The sequence below is a fragment of the Schistocerca piceifrons genome, chromosome X (genome assembly GCF_021461385.2).
Source record: "Schistocerca piceifrons isolate TAMUIC-IGC-003096 chromosome X, iqSchPice1.1, whole genome shotgun sequence".
In the NCBI taxonomy this organism is placed as follows: Eukaryota; Metazoa; Arthropoda; class Insecta; order Orthoptera; family Acrididae; genus Schistocerca; species Schistocerca piceifrons.
In genome coordinates this window covers 258,083,413-258,103,005 of record NC_060149.1, presented here as the reverse complement: position 1 = coordinate 258,103,005, position 19,593 = coordinate 258,083,413, and the positions used below count along the sequence as shown (strand labels likewise).

General features: G+C 37.6%; 1 protein-coding gene across 1 annotated transcript in view; it reads left to right on the top strand.

Moving 5' to 3' along the window:
• Positions 1 to 1,046: 1,046 nt before the first annotated feature.
• LOC124721969 (uncharacterized protein KIAA2013 homolog) overlaps positions 1,047 to 19,593 on the top strand; it is a 168,648-nt gene continuing 150,101 nt past the window's right edge. The window contains exon 1 of the mRNA XM_047247139.1: positions 1,047 to 1,174. The gene's annotated coding sequence lies outside the window, so the exon portion shown is untranslated. The remainder of the gene's footprint in view (positions 1,175 to 19,593) is intronic.

Genomic DNA, 19,593 nt, shown 5'->3' with positions numbered 1-19,593 from the left:
TATAGTACTATATGTATAAAAGAACGCATGGAAAATGTAGACACTAAATACAGGTACATCATGAGAAAAACAATATAATAATATTATTGTGTTCAATATAAACCTCTGCTGATAAAAGTAGCATTAAAAATTGTGTAACTATGTATATCATAAGCCATAAATCGACATGTCTTTTGCACAATTCCATCGATGATGTGTAAAAAGTATGTTATGAGACGAAAAAAATACAGATACAAAATACAAATATAAGCTTCACTTCTGTTTAGATATTTTATTGTAAATGCCTCGCCAGTTAACCATTAGGATTTTAATACTCTCAACAGTGAGGGACATTTCTTTTTATTTTATGCTGATACTACTGGGGTTCCTACAGCTATCGTTACCTGAACTGATCAGTATAGTATTTTTTGTCTTTGTGTACGCAGTCAAATCTAAAATGGTTGATATGTCTGAGTGCTTTAGGGAGATCATTGTTGGATTTACTGAAATATTTGGGAGTCACGGACGTTTGTGGAAAGTTAAGACCAAGGATTAGAGCGATTGAGATAATAAAGAGGCTGCTTATTATTCTTTAACAGAGGAAACCGGCAGTTGACCCTATGAAATAAAGGGAACAGTTACGGACGTAAACAGATATTTATCTGTCTCCATGTACATTCGCAAGTAACTGCGTCGGGTTCGTGCTGTAACTCGTGATTTAAATGAAAATATGAAAACTGCTGGCGTTTGAGGAGCCACTATGTAGTTACGAACATAGGCCGCAGTAGAGTCTTTTGCCTTGTGAGCTAGTGTCCTTAACTGAAATATCCTCACGACGGGGAAGCTACTTACAGCTGAAATTTCTTTCCTAGACGGACAGAAGACGAACCAACAGTTGAATGAACCTGTGTCGAGTGGACGAACGATTTTTGCGGCGATGTATTGCATGTACCGACATCTGCACAGGAATCTGCGAAGCCAAATAGCTGCGTGGAAACTGCCGCCTGTTTTGCGTTGATGTGTCAGAGATGTCTTACAAGTACTTTGATTCTAGTAGGAACATCTTTGGAATTGTAAGTTTGTTTTGAAACATTAGCGGTGTGACAAAATTTATGTTTGACGTGTGTGGGTGAAGCCTGTATACCTATGCAACAAATGTAAACATAACGTCGTCGTCAGGAAGAAATTTGGCAAGGTATGCTAGTAAACTCTTCTTCTGAGTTACAGCGTAGTGAAACTGTCTGACGCTCGTTTACTGAATAAAACCGGCAGAATGAGGTTGTAAGATGTGTGGAGCGAACAAAAATGTTTTGTGATAGTAGCACCACTGCCACAGCGATAACCCGGCACTGATGATATAAATTGCAGTGAACCTTTGCAAGAATTAAGCATTTACAACTATTGTTTCTGTTCGTTTTATATCCTGTTATCAGTATAAAGTTGGGAACACCGTATTCTCGGAGCTTCACATTACACAATCACGTACTTTATCACATTTATCACGTGAGTTACATCATATTTGTAGTTTTTTTGGGACCCGTACGTCACCTGTAGTATGGGATAAACGGTACTTCATTTACGGGCAGCAGTCATCATTTTGTAACCTGGGCATCTGTCCGAATGGTACTATTCGATCTGCCACCACCATCGTTGCTGAACAACTGCCGTTAAACTATCCCCAAGTCTCAGCATCTGAAACTTACCATCCACCATCACAAAAGACGAGCGGAGGTTACTTTCCCATAATTCCATTCTATACCCTCAAAAACATGCAAGGAATGAGTACTCACCTTCACAATGGTTAGCCTGTTACTGTTATCTAATTTTTAAACATCACAAGATGCACCGAATGTTGGACACAATAAGAAAACAACAGTGAGCAGTGTTATTTTATTATTAGCTGTGTAGCAAGATAAAATAAAGAAATCGTTAGCGGGAGGAGATAAAATGTCCTGTTTCCTTCTCCACATATGAAGCAAAGTTATTAGTAAACCACTGTCTAATATAATAAATACTTCATTTTAAGATACAATATTCCCAAGAGAATAGCAAAAGTCATACTCATACATAAAAAGGGATCTAAATATGGTCCTAGCACTACTCTCCAGTTGCATACTATCTGTATTCAGTAAAATATTTGTATATGCATGGCTGCCTGACTAAATTAATTTCTTAGAAAAATATAACATTCTTTTTTTCTGCTCAGTATGGTTTCCAAGAAAATGAAACTGGTGCTGATGCCATATATGAATTCCTTGATACTACTCTACATCCTGCCAACAACAAATGCCTACCTGTAGGTGTCTTTCTTGGCCTCAGAGAGATCTTTGATGTAATATACCACAACATATTCAATCTTGCAAAAGTTTGATTAATATGAGATTAAAAAAAGTGTAATACGTTAAAAGGTACATATTGTAGATGCCCTTTATGCCAAATATAATTCACTTAAAAAGGGTATAAATTTTTTGTGGTCAGCTTAATGTGACCTAAACACACACAGAACTCATCATACCCATATCAGTCACACAAACAGAGTTACATGAACACGAAAATACAAAAATTTGAAAAATTACCTGAAAAACATGGATTTTCTAAGTGTGGTAGCACAAAAGGGACAAGTGATATCAAGCCACATTTCAAACACTGCATAAGTAGACCATAATATTATATGTGGCAAAATTTCAACGTGTTATTGCAAGGCATTTGTGTACAATAAAATTTGACAGAGATGTATTTGGTAACGTTTCTTTTAACACGATTTAGCAAGTAATAGTGATGATGCAGACAGCTTGTTTCAGATAAAGCTGCAGCAATTGTTAGGAACCATTAGGCAACAGAAAGTTAAACAATGGTAGTTTTCAGGGACAGAATGAGTCATTGTTAGACAGGAACAACAAAGGAAACAAGCAACAATTACAGGTTACTCATGTTTTTAAGATTCTAGTTCAGACTGGTCAGCACTGTTGTGGATAGTCAATATGGAGCCAGAAGAGAGTACTAGTGGTTCTTTTGTTCAAAGAAGTTGCAGTATTGGTAGAGCACAGGCATCTGAATGTCATGAAACAACATATGGAACAAAATGTGGCATTTGCTTTGTACTTTATGATCTGGATGAATCGGACCAAGATCTGTTGCTATGGAGATCCGGGATACACCCTGTGGGCACAAGAAGTACAGTTCCAGGAAACTTTAGTGTTTGTTGTCATCATATGAAAGTGTTTCTGGATAAGTATTCTTTCCTACAAAGAAGTTGTTTTGATCCATTTTGGATTCATAAGAAGACAGTGAAGTGTAGCTTCAGAGAAATTGATAGAAAATCAGTATTGAAAGTGAATCAGTGCATGGGACTTAACATGAAACCAGGACAAAAATTATGTTCCAGGTGTGTTACACTGCTAAAAAATGAAGAATATTCTGATAATTTACATGACAATGACGAGTATCAGTCACCTACAACCACAGCGGATGAACAATTAAATACTTCAGTGACTGCTCTTGGTTTGTCTCCCATGAAGACACACAAAGTTGGGAAAAGAGAAAGGCCCAGCTATGGTAGAAGAAAACTACAAGAAGCTCAAATGGAATTTAAACACAAAATAGCTGACACACTAATGGTGGAAGAGGAAGAACTATCTGCTCCAAAGCAACAGAAATCATGCCAGAAATGCTCTGATTTGGACAAAATTATGCATGATTTGAAAGAAAAATGTGCCATATCCACACGCCAGAGAAAAGTAGCTATTCGTACCCTTGCACCTTCCAGTTGGTCTATTGATTACACTGCAAAGGAATTTTGTGTTTCTACATATATCGTAAAGCAAGCTAGGAAAATAAAAGCAACCCAAGGAGTGCTTCCACAACTTCAGCAGGCTCAGGGTAAGCAATTGAGTTCAGAAATAAAGGTGCTATTGTCCATGTTTTATGAAAATAATGACTACAGCCGAATAATGCCTGGAAAAAAAGACTATGTAACGGTGAAAATTGGAGATATACGTGTACAGATGCAAAAAAGACTGTTGCTATGCAACATATCAGAACTATATGTAGAATTCAAGGAAAAGTATCCCAATACCGAAGTAGGTTTATCATCTTTTTTCAATCTTCAGCCAAAATGAGTTGTGCCTATAAGTGCAAGGGGCACACACAATGTTTGTGTATGTGAGACCCATCAAAATGCTAAGCTGATGTTTGCTGCTATAAAGGATTCTGGTCTGGATTACAAAGGTGCAATTAAGCTGCTAGCGTGTGACATCAGTTCCTACCAGTGCATGATTCACAGGTGTGAAAAGTGTCCTGGTAAGGCAAATCTTGCACAACTCATGAATAACAAACTGTATGGTGAACTCCTTATGGATGACGATGAACATGTTTCTTATAAACAGTGGACACACATACACTCCTGAAAATGGAAAAAAGAACACATTGACACCGGTGTGTGAGACCCACCATACTTGCTCCGGACACTGCGAGAGGGCTGTACAAGCAATGATCACACGCACGGCACAGCGGACACACCAGGAACCGCGGTGTTGGCCGTCGAATGGCGCTAGCTGCGCAGCATTTGTGCACCGACGCCGTCAGTGTCAGCCAGTTTGCCGTGGCATACGGAGCTCCATCGCAGTCTTTAACACTGATAGCATGCCGCGACAGCGTGGACGTGAACCGTATGTGCAGTTGACGGACTTTGAGCGAGGGCGTATAGTGGGCATGCGGGAGGCCGGGTGGACGTACCTCCGAATTGCTCAACACGTGGGGCGTGAGGTCTCCACAGTACATCGATGTTGTCACCAGTGGTCGGCGGAAGGTGCACGTGCCCGTCGACCTGGGACCGGACCGCAGCGACGCACGGATGCACGCCAAGACCGTAGGATCCTACGCAGTGCCATAGGGGACCGCACCGCCACTTCCCAGCAAATTAGGGACACTGTTGCTCCTGGGGTATCGGCGAGGACCATTCGCAACCGTCTCCATGAAGCTGGGCTACGGTCCCGCACACCGTTAGGCCGTCTTCCGCTCACGCCCCAACATCGTGCAGCCCGCCTCCAGTGGTGTCGCGACAGGCGTGAATGGAGGGACGAATGGAGACGTGTCGTCTTCAGCGATGAGAGTCGCTTCTGCCTTGGTGCCAATGATGGTCGTATGCGTGTTTGGCGCCGTGCAGGTGAGCGCCACAATCAGGACTGCATACGACCGAGGCACACACGGCCAACACCCGGCATCATGGTGTGGGGACCGATCTCCTACACTGACCGTACACCACTGGTGATCGTCGAGGGGACACTGAATAGTGCACGGTACATCCAAACCGTCATTGAACCCATCGTTCTACCATTCCTAGACCGGCAAGGGAACTTGCTGTTCCAACAGGACAATGCACGTCCGCATGTATCCCGTGCCACCCAACGTGCTCTAGAAGGTGTTAGTCAACTACCCTGGCCAGCAAGATCTCCGGATCTGTTCCCCATTGAGCATGTTTGGGACTGGATGAAGCGTCGTCTCACGCGGTCTGCACGTCCAGCACGAACGCTGGTCCAACTGAGGCGCCAGGTGGAAATGGCATGGCAAGCCGTTCCACAGGACTACATCCAGCATCTCTACGATCGTCTCCATGGGAGAATAGCAGCCTGCATTGCTGCGAAAGGTGGATATACACTATACTAGTGCCGACATTGTGCATGCTCTGTTGCCTGTGTCTATGTGCCTGTGGTTCTGTCAGTGTGATCATGTGATGTATCTGACCCCAGGAATGTGTCAATAAAGTTTCCCCTTCCTGGGACAATGAATTCACGGTGTTCTTATTTCAATTTCCAGGAGTGTATATTGCACAAGTCTTGAAACAAAGCAAAGTACAGTGGAAGATTTTGTTGAAATGTGTTGTCAAAAAACAGACAGACTGGCCACACAGCACAATCGGCTTATCTCCAGTTTTGTAAGGATAATTTGAAACAAGATGAAATTAAAGTAATACTAAACTTTTGTGAAAATTATGCATTTATAGTTCAAGATGCCGTCCAAGGATATCATTGGGACAACAATCAAGCAACTCTCCAGCCATTTGTGATTTACTATAGAGGTGTGTCAGGTGATATGTCTGTCATGAACCTGTGCGTTTTTTGTGACTGTTTAATTCATGATGCCATTGCAGTTCATGCCCACATTCGCACTGCCATGGCATATGTGAAAAAACAAGCTGCCTCACATACATTTTGTGAAATACTTCAGTGATGGGGCAGCTAGTCAGTACAAAAACTGTAAAAATCTCAAAAATTTATGCATGCATTACCATGATTTTCAGATTCACACAGAATGGAATTTTTTCGCAACAAGTCATGGTAAAAATGTATGTGATGGTATTGGTGCTACCATTAAGCACATGGCATTATGAGCTAGTCTGCAGCACCCTAAAGGAGGTCACATTCTAACACCTCTTCACTTATTTACCTGGGTACAGAAAAATATCTCTGGCATACGATCATTCTATGTTTCGAAAGATGAGGTGAAATCAGTCGAAGAGTTGCTAAAAAGCAAACTAGAACACGTTAAAACTGTTGCAGGCACAAGGAGCCATCATCACTTCTCTCCAGCGGACTCTGACAATGTGCAGATGAGCAGACTGTCCAGTTACAACTATAGGTTCATCCACAACATGTGTCTTCACAGTGTGTCTGACTCAGGATTCAGAAGCAAAAGCAGCAACATACAACCAGGTTGCTATGTTATTGCTATTTATGATGACAAATGGTACTTAGGATGTGTTGCAGAGTGCTGTGAAGCAGAAGGTGATGTATTTGTGAACTTCATGGCACCAGCAAGATCATTTCATTGGCCACGTTTGGCAGACAGGTGTTGGATTCCTTTTGAACATATTCTTATGACAGTTCCAATTCCTACCACAGTGTCAGGAACACAGTACAATTTGCCACTCAATGTACAGAGTACAGTAGCTAAAGTGTGGGAGAACTTCTGTTCGAAGCACAATTGACTGAGTTTTAGCAGTTAAGGGTGCAGTAAACATTAATGATAGGTTGTGTTAATGTGTCTATATGTTGTTGCATAGTGATTAAACAGTTTTGGGAGAGGATAAGAAGAGACAGAACAGTTTACGATATGTTTTTACAAAATTGTGTTATGGAACAATGGCCACATCACCAAATACCTCTGTCAATTTCCATTGTACACAAATGTCTTGCAATAACATGCTGAAATTTTGCGATATATATCTTTACGGTCTACTTATGCAGTGTGTGAAATTTGGCTTAGATACCACTTGTCCCTTTTGTGCTACCACACTTCGAAAATCCATGTTTTTCAGGTAATTTTCCAAATTTTTATATTTTCGTGTGCATGTAACTCAGTTTTTTGTGACTGGTATGGGCATTATGAGTTTTGTGTGTGTTTAGGCCACATTAAGCTGACCACAAAAAATTTATATCTTTTTTGAGTGAATTATATTTGGCATAGAGGGCACCTACAATATGTACCTTTTAACATATTACACTTTTTTTAATCACATTTTGGAATTTTTTATTTTCCCTCAGAAATATGTTGTTGGTGTTTTGATTCATGGAGTGTGTTCTCTAAATGGATGTTACTGGGTTGTAAAAATTTCACTGGACTATGTGGAATAGTTCCAAAGTTGTTAAGACCTGAAGTTGAGTCTGAACATAGATTGCCATATGCGGGTTGCAATTTCCAGGTCACGCCACCTTCTTTCACAAGTCATAATTCTGGAACTAATTGGCAGGGGAAACTAAAACTCTGTACACAAGTGTTCCACACATGCTAGAATTAGTGTACTGGATTTCAGTCAAATCTGAGACTATGAGCTGGAGCCCCTGGTTGATCTGACATGGAATGACCCTATGCTCAACCTTCCCACTGTTGAGAACAGAACTCCCCAGGTTCCAACAATAACACTAAGTGACGCATCCATAACACTGACATATTCACACAGAAAAACCACATGGACATGATTAATTCCAGGCTAAGCAAAGTCTCCTGCACTCCACTCAGTGAGGGATGACATATATGTATTATGCTCTTTTCTGTTCATTACTATGCTATGGATCATTTTGGGGGGAGAGGGGGTCATAGTATTGAAACAGTGATATTATTTAAACTGAAAAAAAATCATTTGCAACAATCCTGCACAATAAAAATGAGAAACCTGTAAACCACTTTTAAAAATGTAAGCATAATGCTTCTCCCTAGTCAATATGTGTTTGACCTGCCCTGTTTAACAAACATCAATAGACTGTAGAGGAACGTAGACAGTCACCACCATGACACAATGTTAAAAAGTTGATAAGATTAGTGCTCACTTCTTTAAACTGTATAGCAATAGTGTTTAATATGTGAGAATTGAAATGTACAATTATCTCCCAAAATAAGCTGAAAAAATAGTCAAAAGCCAACAAAATTTGAAATAAACTTAAAGAGCACTTCTAGCAAAGCATTGCTTCTACAACACACAAGACTTTCTGGAACGTGATCTGTCATAAATCATACATTTCGATTATCTTTCAAAACTAAACTTTTTTTGTTATAAGTATAACCTATTGCCCATTAATGAACTTTAACTGTTTGATATAACCAGCATTGTTATTCAAGGTTACTATTACATTATTATGAACACATATGGGTAACTCCATGTCAATTCAATGCAGCACTCAACCCATACAGATTTCTTTCAGATTTGGTGCATTCAGTGACCCAGATAAGAGAAGAAAAACTAGCAGTTTGCAGAGGTATATGACAGTTGTGAAGAAAGTTACAGATCTGTAAAGTTTGGAAATTGTGTGAAATTTATGTGCATCTGTCTCAGCATAAATGACTATAATTCTGGTTGTAATCCAAATACACCAATGAAACTTTTATTACTAAAAAGCTAATTGAGAAGAGCTTTACATTGATATGCAATGTGGCAGGTTTCTAAGAATTTCCACATTCAAGGTCATTGACCTTGAATAACTCAAAATATATCATCCTCAATTATATATGCAACTATAAGTATGGTAAATATCAAGATGGACACCAAAGGCATCATGGCCCAATTTTTTTCTGTGTCATTACATTAACTAATGCAATAATCAGCAGTGTGTGTGTGTGTCATTTATTTATTCCTATTCAAAAGTTCATCAATGGTATAGAAGTAGTTGTAAAGGAGATATGATTTTAGTTTATTTTTGAAACTACTTCTGCTGCGTTTCAGATATTTTATTTCATATTGTAATTTGTTGCAAAGTTTTACATCAGCATATTTTATCCCTTTCTGTGCCAAAGATAGCATAAGTAGAGGATAGTGTAAGTCTTTCTTTTCTCTGGTATTATAATCATGAATGTCACTGTTGTGTATAAACTGGTCCATGTTGTTGAGAACAAATTTCATTACTAAGTAAATGTACTGTGAGGATGTTGCGAGAACTCCTAACCTTAAGCAGATACCTACAGGATGTGCGGCTATGAGCCCCAGACATTATTTTAACTGCCTTCTTTTGAGCAGTGAATACTTTCTGGCTAAGTGTTGAGTTATCCCAACATCGTATTCCGTATGACATCAAAGAGTGAAAGTATGCAAAGTATGTTATCTTGCTAATTTCTATATCCTCAAAATTAGCAATTATTCTGATTGCAAAAGTTATTGAACCTAGTCATTTTAGGGGATCCAAAATATGAATTTTCCAATAAAGATTCTCATCTATATGTACATCCATAAAATTAATGTGCTCTACCCTGGCTACTGACTTCTGTTGATGTGTTACATTTATTGGAGGAACTGTACTCCTCATAGTAGAAAATTGAATATACTGTGTTTTTTCAATGTTCAGTAACTTTTTGTAAGACATTATTTGCTTCATTTTCAATTGGAGTTTCTTATACTGAATTAATAATGATGCTTTTATCATCAGCAGACTGTGTCAGTTTAGCTTCTTGTCTCAGATAAGAAGGGAGGTCATTCACATACATCAAGAACAGAAGGGGACCCATGATCAAACCCTGTGGAACACCTAATGTAATTTCACTTCAGTTAGATGAAGTGGAAGTGGGAAACTTCCTTAAATCACGTAATCCATATGAAGAAACTTTTTGCTTCCTTGCTGTGAACAGCCAATCAGGGAGACTTTATTTTTTTCAACCAGCCACCATTAGCATGTCTCATGGATGTGGCTTGTTTACTCAAACTACAGTGTACATGTGTTGTGAAGTAGTTTTTTCAGGTCAAAATTGTACTGTTACTATCGATTTCAAGGAGGAGGTCATGCAAGAGTACAGAAGAATTTGAAAAAATTCAGGAGTGTCCTAATGTATTGCTAGATGGTAAAATTTGCAGCAAGTCTAGGACGTAAATATCCCAAAATGAAGCTGTGCTTATTATTTCTAGAGAGGATGTTAGGTGAAGATGAAATAACCTTGGCTCTGGCACTGGATTCTTTAAATATTAACATCCAGTTTTTAGACAAACCACTTGTGAAGAAAAAGAGGGTGCAGTGTGAGAAGAAGTACACAAAGCAAAAACTGAAATGGTTGTCTCGGTGTTGGAGCATATCTTTGTGGCACAGCTGGAAAAAGAGGAGTGTGAAAAGCCCAATAAAGACTGTAAGTGTGGCAAGACACAAATTTTGACATTACTTCCCAAGAACCGCTGAATAAGGAAAACCATGAAATAATTTTCCATTTCACATTACATGATTTGAAGAATAAAACAGATAGAAGCACAACATGGTATACTAGTGACATCAGATCCAAAGCCAGATAAGACGTGTTGTGAAAAAATTTCAGTTTGTACCTGATTTTTGCTGTGATCTATGTGATGCGAGGAAGAAAAGACTGTGTGTCTGTGAAAGAAAATGGAATTAGAGTACATAAGCAGAAACAGTGAATTCTTAAGGAATTGTATGCATATTTCAAAGGTATATACCCAGATGTAAATGCTGAATTTCAAGATTTTTTTGAGTTGTGACAAAAGCAGTGCCTTTGCCAGTGGCATCCAATCCATACTGTTTTTTGTGGGTCACACCAGAATTTTAAGTTAAAGGATGAAGGATATGAATTGAAAGAACTAACTATATGTGAAGAACACACATCACCATCATTAAAGTGCTGTGTAGCATTTGTTATGTGCAGTCCTGTATTTCCAGCATGTTTCTTAGGTGCATATCCCTGTCGTCCAAGTTTTACAAGAGTGACTTATCTGTTTGAGCTGTTTGGTACCAACTGCATTGACAAAATTACATACAAGTGCTGGTTAACAGTAGGCAGGGTAATTCTGGAGACGATAACAAAATCAGTAGACAATTTCATGGAGCAGTTGGCATCAAGTTTACAGCAGTTACTATGGCATTACAGAAGTGTCCGATTCCACCTATCTGCTTTGACGCATGACATCATCAATATAGCGGAAATGGCTGCTTCCAGCGTATATAAAATTATGATGGTGATGTCACTACATACATACGCCGACAAACCTGAACAAAAATAAAAATGACACAATAATGTCTCACTCCAAAAATAAAATGAAACTAACAAGGCAATCATGGAAAATTGGGGGTTAGGTCGGGGACAAGCTAATTATACAAAATGAAAAAGTACCCCAACATCCCAAAACAAATAATATCAAAAAAATTTAAATTAGAGAACTCTGATGCACTAACAGAACCACAGCAATTGGACAGTTCCCTTGACCTATATAGCTCAACTGTACATACCAATACAAAAAAACCAATGTGTATTACCCCAAAAAGGGGAATTGGACATTTCCCTTGTCATATACAGCTAAACTGCAGCTATCGATACCAAAAAACCAACTCAAAAACCCAAATACCCCATATTCACTACATCAGTTAAAACACAACCAACCTACCATAAATATACAATACACAAAACATCACAATTACTGTTGAATAAAACCAAAACAAAAATTACCTGCCAACAAAAGCCTCCTACAATACCGTCATATCATCACCCATCTGAAAATGCAGTGATACTTTCGTGAACTTCACTGTCATGTCCATACCTGGCAAGAAAAGCAATTAAAAAAAAAAGAAAAGATTTCTTTCCGCACAACAAACTCCAAACTAATCAGACCTAATGAAAATGCCAAACATGTAAACATAATAAAAAAGTTAATAGTTCACTGAAAACTCATCTGCAACACATGTTATCACATCAACTCAAAACCACGTTTTCACGGTGACAACGAAAACTCAACTGAACTCAATACCATTTGTTAAACTCAACATGTACACATCCACCATCAGAGGGCACTGTCACATATAACAACATGACATCCAGAAACACAACCAACTCAAAAATTCAGTACCATAGTGACGTTACACACCACAACACATCACAGGTCAAAGCAGACTTATGGAATCGGATGCTTCCATTGACCTCTTACTGCCACACATACATATCACTCAGCAGCAACCACAGATCTTTAAAATCACTGAAGAGGAACTTAGAGTAAATAAATATCATGTTGTTTGTTATTTTGTAGAGAATTACTCCTTCAACATTCAGGGTGAAGTACAGGGATTTCACTGGTATAATTCGCAGGTTACGAATAACTCATTTGTAGCTTACTGCAGAGATGCAGATACTAGTGAAATACCCCATGTGTCGTATGTGGAAACATCTGATTGCCTTCGGCATGATACAGTGTGTTTGTGTGTGTGTTCTTTCAGCACAATTTCTTAAAATGTCACTTTCAAACTCCAAAACACATTTACTACATTTTGGATGGATGTGTTGCCCAATAGAAAAACAGAAAGAATTTCATGAGTTCTGTCCATTCATCAAGAAGAGTTTGAATGGCATTTTTTTGCTACAGCACATGGCAAAGGAACTTTTCATGAGGTTGCAGAGGCTGTAAAGAGATTAGTCGTACTGGCCAGCCTCAAACGACCTTACGGAACTGTTTTGACACCATGACAGTTGTTTCAGTGGTGCAAAGAAAATATTCCTCTATATGTCTTTGAGTATGTGTCAGTTTCTCATCACAATTAAGACATTGCCCAGCTGAAGCAACATTTCAAGAATAAAAGCATGATTCCAGGTACCCATAAGCTTCATTGTGTAATTCATATTAACAAGGGTGTCGTAAAAGCAAAGATATAGTGTGCGTATTTAGTGAGCAGACAAGAGATTGCTATGTGGAAAGAAATGCTGGTAACAGACAGATGCATTTGTTGCAGCCACATTTTCACTTAGAATCATTGCAAATTGTGGGGAGAGACATATCAGTAAGTTGACGTATTTTGCATATTTTCAATCTGTAATGTCATATGGAATAAGGTTCTGGAGTAACTCATCTTTAAGAAAGAAAATCTTTATTGCGCAAAAATGTGCTGCAAGAATATAATGTGGTGCTCACCCCGATCATCTTGTAGACATCTGTTTGAGTTAGGGCTTATGACTACTGCTTTACAGTATATTTATTTCCTCATGAAGTGTTGTTTTTTGTGTGTAAATAATCCACTTCAGTTGAAAGAGAACAGTGATGTACATAATTAAAATACCACAAGGAAAATTAAAATTCATCACTTCATGTTAAGGTTGTCTTTAGCACAAAAAGGGGTGCTCAATGCTGCAACAAAAATTTTGATCACTTATCCAGTGATATAAAATGTCTGGCAGACAGCAGAGTAAAACTTGAAAACTGAGAAAGTTTCTCCTTGACAACTTCTTCTATTGTGTAGAAGAATTTCTATTACTGTAATGTGCAGAAGATGGTGAGTAGGACTTACTAGCTCACAACATCAGTATATATTTTTTCTTATTGGGAAAAAAACCTTAGAAACATAGAGAATGTAACCATACACTGATAAGCCAAAACATTATGACCACTGCCCACTGTGGCATTGGATGCCACCTGGTGGCATTGTGAGTATATGACACAGTAGAAAGAGTATGTAAGTGGAGCAGATGCAGATGGGAGATCACCCTAGCAAAGGTATGGGAAATCCACTGAGATAAGCTACTTTGACAAAGGGCAGATTATTATTATGTAGAGCCTGTGAATGAGTATCTTGAAAATGGTGAAGCTGGTCAAAAGTTCACATGCTACTGTTGTGAGCATCTACAGAAAGAGGTAGAAGGACAGAAAAACTACCTCTAGGCGCGAAATGGTTGGACGTCCACGACTCTTCTTACAACATGGGGTTCGGAGGCTTGTCTGCTCTGTAAAGTAGGGTGGTTGGTGATCTGTGGCATCTCTGCTGAAAGAGCACAATACTGGTGCATGCACAAGTTTTTTTTTTTTTTTTTTAAAAAAAAAAAGCACACTGGTCATTGTTCATTGTTAAACATGGAGCTCCGCAGCAGACCACCCATACGTGTCCACATGTTGAACGACACTGTCAGTTACAATTCCAGTGGGCACGGGACAATCGGGATTTGACCATCAATCAATGGAAATGTGTTGGCTTTTTGGGTGAGTCACATTTTTGCTACACTAGGTCAATGGTTGTCACCACAAACTCTGTCATCGAGGTGAATGACAGCTCAAAACGTGCAGTGTGCCATGTATGAAGGCTGGTGGGAGCAGTAGTGTGCTGTGGGAGACACTCTCTTCTGCTTGCATGGGACTTGTGGTAGCAATCAAAGACACGCTAATGGCTGTATAGCTGTGAATCACTTGCATCCCTTCATGCTAGTTGTCTTCCCTGATGGTGATGTCATCTTACAGCAGTATAATTGTCTGTGCGTCTCAGCCAGAACAATGCTACAGTGGTTTGAGGAGCATTATAATAAACTCATATTGATGTTTCGGTGACCAAATTCACGTGATGTAAATCCTATGAAACCCATCTGGGTCGCTATTGGGTGCCATAAGTGCATACTCAAATCAGTGGGCCACCATTTACATGAATTGTGTGACCCTCGCATAGGTATCTAATGCCACATACCTCCACAAACCTACCAACAAGCTGTCAGATCCCCGATATGCAGAATCAGTTATGTATTTCGTTCCAAAGATTGACTGACAAGCTATTAAGCAGGTCATAATGTTTTGGCTCATCAGTGTATGTACAAATTAATTTGCGATTTAAATGTAAAATGACTCATTCCACATCATTACGATCTATCATGCAAAATGATCCATGGAACATGAAACTGACTAATTGTAGGACAGTCATTGGTTAGTTGTGTATGTGTTACAAACTTAACAGATGGGGTACAGGCCAGCTTCTAGCATTCTTATAGACCATCTCCATCATTTGTGTTTCCTGCCATACTGGATACTTACGTTATCAGAAGATGTGACATTCTCACAAGAGTAGATCCAGTGATACAAACTGGAAGGACATACTCTGTACTTGCAACAGATCTGGTGAACATTAAAAATTTAAGTGGCAGCTTGTGAAACAAGATGTAACCTCATTTTGTTACCTTTTCATTGAAGGTACACTATAAATGGTTCGTAATACAGTTACAGTAATATAAACCATATTTTTGTACAATATTACTTATGATTCTTTTCAAAATAATTCGTGTTCAATTTTATGTGCTACCTTCTGAATTTCGAAAGTGTTCTGATGCTGAAGAAAATAAAATTTTGGGCATGATGGCTTTGGTGTGCCGTCTTGATATTTACAATGTTTATAGTAGCATATTGGAGCTACACAATATATATATTTTTTAAAAAATTACGGTGGTGTTTTTTGAGACATTGAAGGGCAAAGGTCAAGGGCAATGATCTTGAATGTGGAAATTCTTAGAAAAACACCCTGTTATAGGCTTGAAAAAGTAAATTATAACAGATTTCTTGAGAGCTTTTTGTATGTTTTAGTGAAATATTTCCCCTACAGTCTGCCATAAAAAATTGACAAGCAAATTGAAATAGATAAATGCTGGTATAAAAGTGTCAAGTGCCAGAAAAAGAGAGTTACATACTGAACTAAATAGTAATACAAATTTAGATATTGTAAACTGTGTACAAAGGTATAAAACTGTATTTGGAGGGGTGGTAAAGGCAACAAGACAAATGGTACACAAAATATTCATTCTGCACCATACAAATAAATCAAAGGCAGTATTGTCAGTCGTAAACTCTGAACTTGGTGTAATAGATGACAGTCCACAGGTTTCCGTAATTAAGATAGGTGGCAAATCCAAATCAGATGTTAATGTAAGTGGTTACCTAGGTAATGTCCAACCCTTCAATTTCAACCAGGATAACAGGCAAGTTCTAACTACATTTCAATGAATTGCAGTGAAAGGTGTAGAAAAAGTAGTAATCTCCCCCAAAAATAAAAATTTGACTGGGTGTGATGAAATACCCACTAGAGTAATTCAAACAGTTTCTAGTATAATATCAGCACCCCTGCCTGAAATAATAAACCAGTCTTTTGAAGAAGGGTGATTCCCATATGCTCTAAAATACACAATAGCAAAGCCATTACTGAAGAAGTGCTCAAAGAAAGGAAGATGTAGAAAACTGTCAACCAATAAGTCTTCTCCCAATATTTTCAAAGGTATTTTAAAAAGTTGTTGCAATACAGGTCCAAAATTTCATGGCAAAATCTAATATTATCACATTAAATCAGTTCTGCTTCCAGAAAGGAAAGAGTACAATGTGTGCCATCATGAAGTTTGTACAGAAAATTTGCTTATCTCTGGACAAATTCCAAAAAGTCACAGGAATTTTCTGTGACATTACAAAAGCTTGTCACTGTGTAAACCATGCCCAATTGTTACATAAATTAGAAGTATGTGGAATAAGTGGTAGTGCTTTGGAATGGTCCAAATCATATTTTAGCTGATAGAAAGCAAAGGGGTTGGTGTAACATCAGTTACAGGAAATTGTTTCTCAGAATGGAAAATTATTTTACAGGAAGTCACACAAGGTTCCATCTTTGGCCCAATCTTGTTTTTATTTTATAACATCCCACTCAGTTTTATTTTTCAGAAGACACATCTGTACTCATTGGAAGTGAGACCACACAACAAATTCCTCAAACGGTTATTGACATTCTACATAGTTTAGAACATTGGTTTGATATAAATGGATTAAAATTAAACTTGTAAAAAACCCACTTACATAGTGTAAAACCAAACAATCAAAATCAAGTGACTTCCAAATTACCATAAAAATCAGAAACTTGGGGAAGCAGAATCTGTCAAATATCTGGGGATATTTACAGAAAAAATGTTTATGCTGGTCTTCTTATGTAAGCTACTCGGCAGACAAGCCAAACAGTCTTGCATTTGCAATGGCAATATTGTCTTACACAAGTGACATGGACATTAGGACAGTCGTTTATCACAGCTGTTTTGAATCTATTGTAAATTACAGAATAATCTATTGGGGGGAATGCAGGTAGTGAAAATACTTATTACTTCAAAAAATTATTATTTGAGATGTGTGTAGTATTGGGCATAGTGTGTCATGCCAACCTTTATTCAGGTATCTGAAAATTTTAACTATTCCACATATTTACATTTATGAAGTGTTTGTCATTATCTGTACCAAGCCAGAATATTTATAGAAAACCATTTTCAACATATTTGTGACACAAGAAACAAAGATAATTTCATGTTACAATCTCATAGACTAAAACTCTACTTCAGTACTTCTCAATACAGGGCCATGAAAATTTATAACAAATTAAATCTGAAAAACTTACACGGTATGGAACTAAGTTTACCGAAGATAAAATTATGTGCTGTCCTAATGCAAAATATCAGTGTTCACTCATGGAATTTTTACATAAAGAAGAAGATTTCATCCCAGAGTGATGAAACAAAAGTGTAATGATTTTTTAAAATTAAGACTGGCTTTTATTTGACACATTGTATGTATCTCTGTACATTATTTATATTGAGGAGTTTCTTGCACTGCAAATCAATTGTGTATGTATGTCATGAGCCAATAAAATTCTAATTCTGATTGCAAATCATTGTAAAGCTCTACTCATTAGCTTTTCAGTGATACTAGTTTCATTGCTGTATCTGGATTAGAACCAGAATTATAGTTATTGGTGTTGAGACAGGCACATGTAAATTTCATACAATTTCTAAACTTTGCAGGCCTGTAACTTTCTTCACAATTGTCATATACCTCTGCAAATTGTTAGTTTTCCATCTCTTATCTGGAGCATTGAATGCACCAAATTTGAAAGATATCTCAGATGATCAGGTTGAAAATGTTTCTTTTCTGTATTGAACCGATGTGGAATTATCCATACGTAACACATCTTCAGTGTGATGCTATATGAAACAATATTGTGTCTATATATATTCTCATATCATCTGTTTGGCTTGTCTTATATTATGTTGTTCACTTCTGTACATTGAATAATTGGGTGGATCAATAAAGATGCAATACAATACATTCACTGTCTCTGGTACTGAGAAATATTGTTCACGTGTGAAGTCTTCGTGCAGAATCAGAATTGTATTGTCTCATGATGTACATACACAAATCATTGATTTAAAGTGCAGGAGAATTGTCAGTATGAGTAATGTAACAGAGATACGTATGATGTATTGTCATGGTTTAAAAATGCTATGAGTGAACAATAACGTTTTTGCATTAGAATTGCAGGTAATTTTATCTTCAGTAAAGCCAGTTCCCTACTGTGAAAGTTTTTCATTTTTATTGTATTATAAATTTTCATAGCCATGTATTGAGGAGTCTGGGAGTAGAGTTTTAGTCTATGAACTGGCAACATGAAATTATCTTTGTTTCTTGTGTCATACATATGTTGAAAATTGTTTCCTATAAATAATTCAACATTGTTACGGATAAAGACAAATAGTTCATAAAAATAAATACATGGAATAGTTAAAATTTTTAGATCCCTGAATAAACGTCAGCATGACACTCTAGCTTAATATTACACATATTTCTAATAATAGTTGTTTGGAGTAATAACTTTGTATTTACACTACTTGTATTCTCTCAAAAGATTATTCTGTTTCTTGCAATAGATTCAAAATAGTAACTTGAAAGAGAAGAATTACATTTAAAGATGTATGTCATTTAGTACAAATTGTATCTGGCCCTTACTGTACATCTGCTTCACTTTATGAAATGCTTTGCATTTCCTGTATGAGATCTGAAGGAGAGGCCAGTTTCTGTGTGAGCAGTGAGCTCACTATTTTGTATGTGATTTGAAATGGAAAAAACGGGTATTTTTCAAAATAGGTGCTTCGCTTCTAATATTTATAAATATATGTTATTCACACAAAACTGGGGGTAAACGGTGGTCGTTAGTTGGGATGTGTACTGAGGAGATTGTAGATGCCTAATTGCAGAACACTAGCTGTAATCAGTAATTATACTGCATTACAAACAATACTGTTAAATCCTAACATTTATCATCAAAAGAGCAAAAAGCACGTGCACTATTAAAAAATCTGGAAAAGTAAAATGCTTGGATGTCAAAGTTTGTTTTCCCCCCAGGATCTTCTAGTACTGTATTTGGATGATTGATAGGCTTTGTAAATGTCTATTTCTCTTAGAATCTAGTTTCCTACCTAGAGATTAATTTTATATGATCATCTTGTACATTGTTTTAGTGCCCTTTATAAAGAGGTTTTTTTCTGCTGAAGTAATTATTGGAATTTTTGCTGTCCTGACATTTTTGTTTTTAATTTGATCTAGTT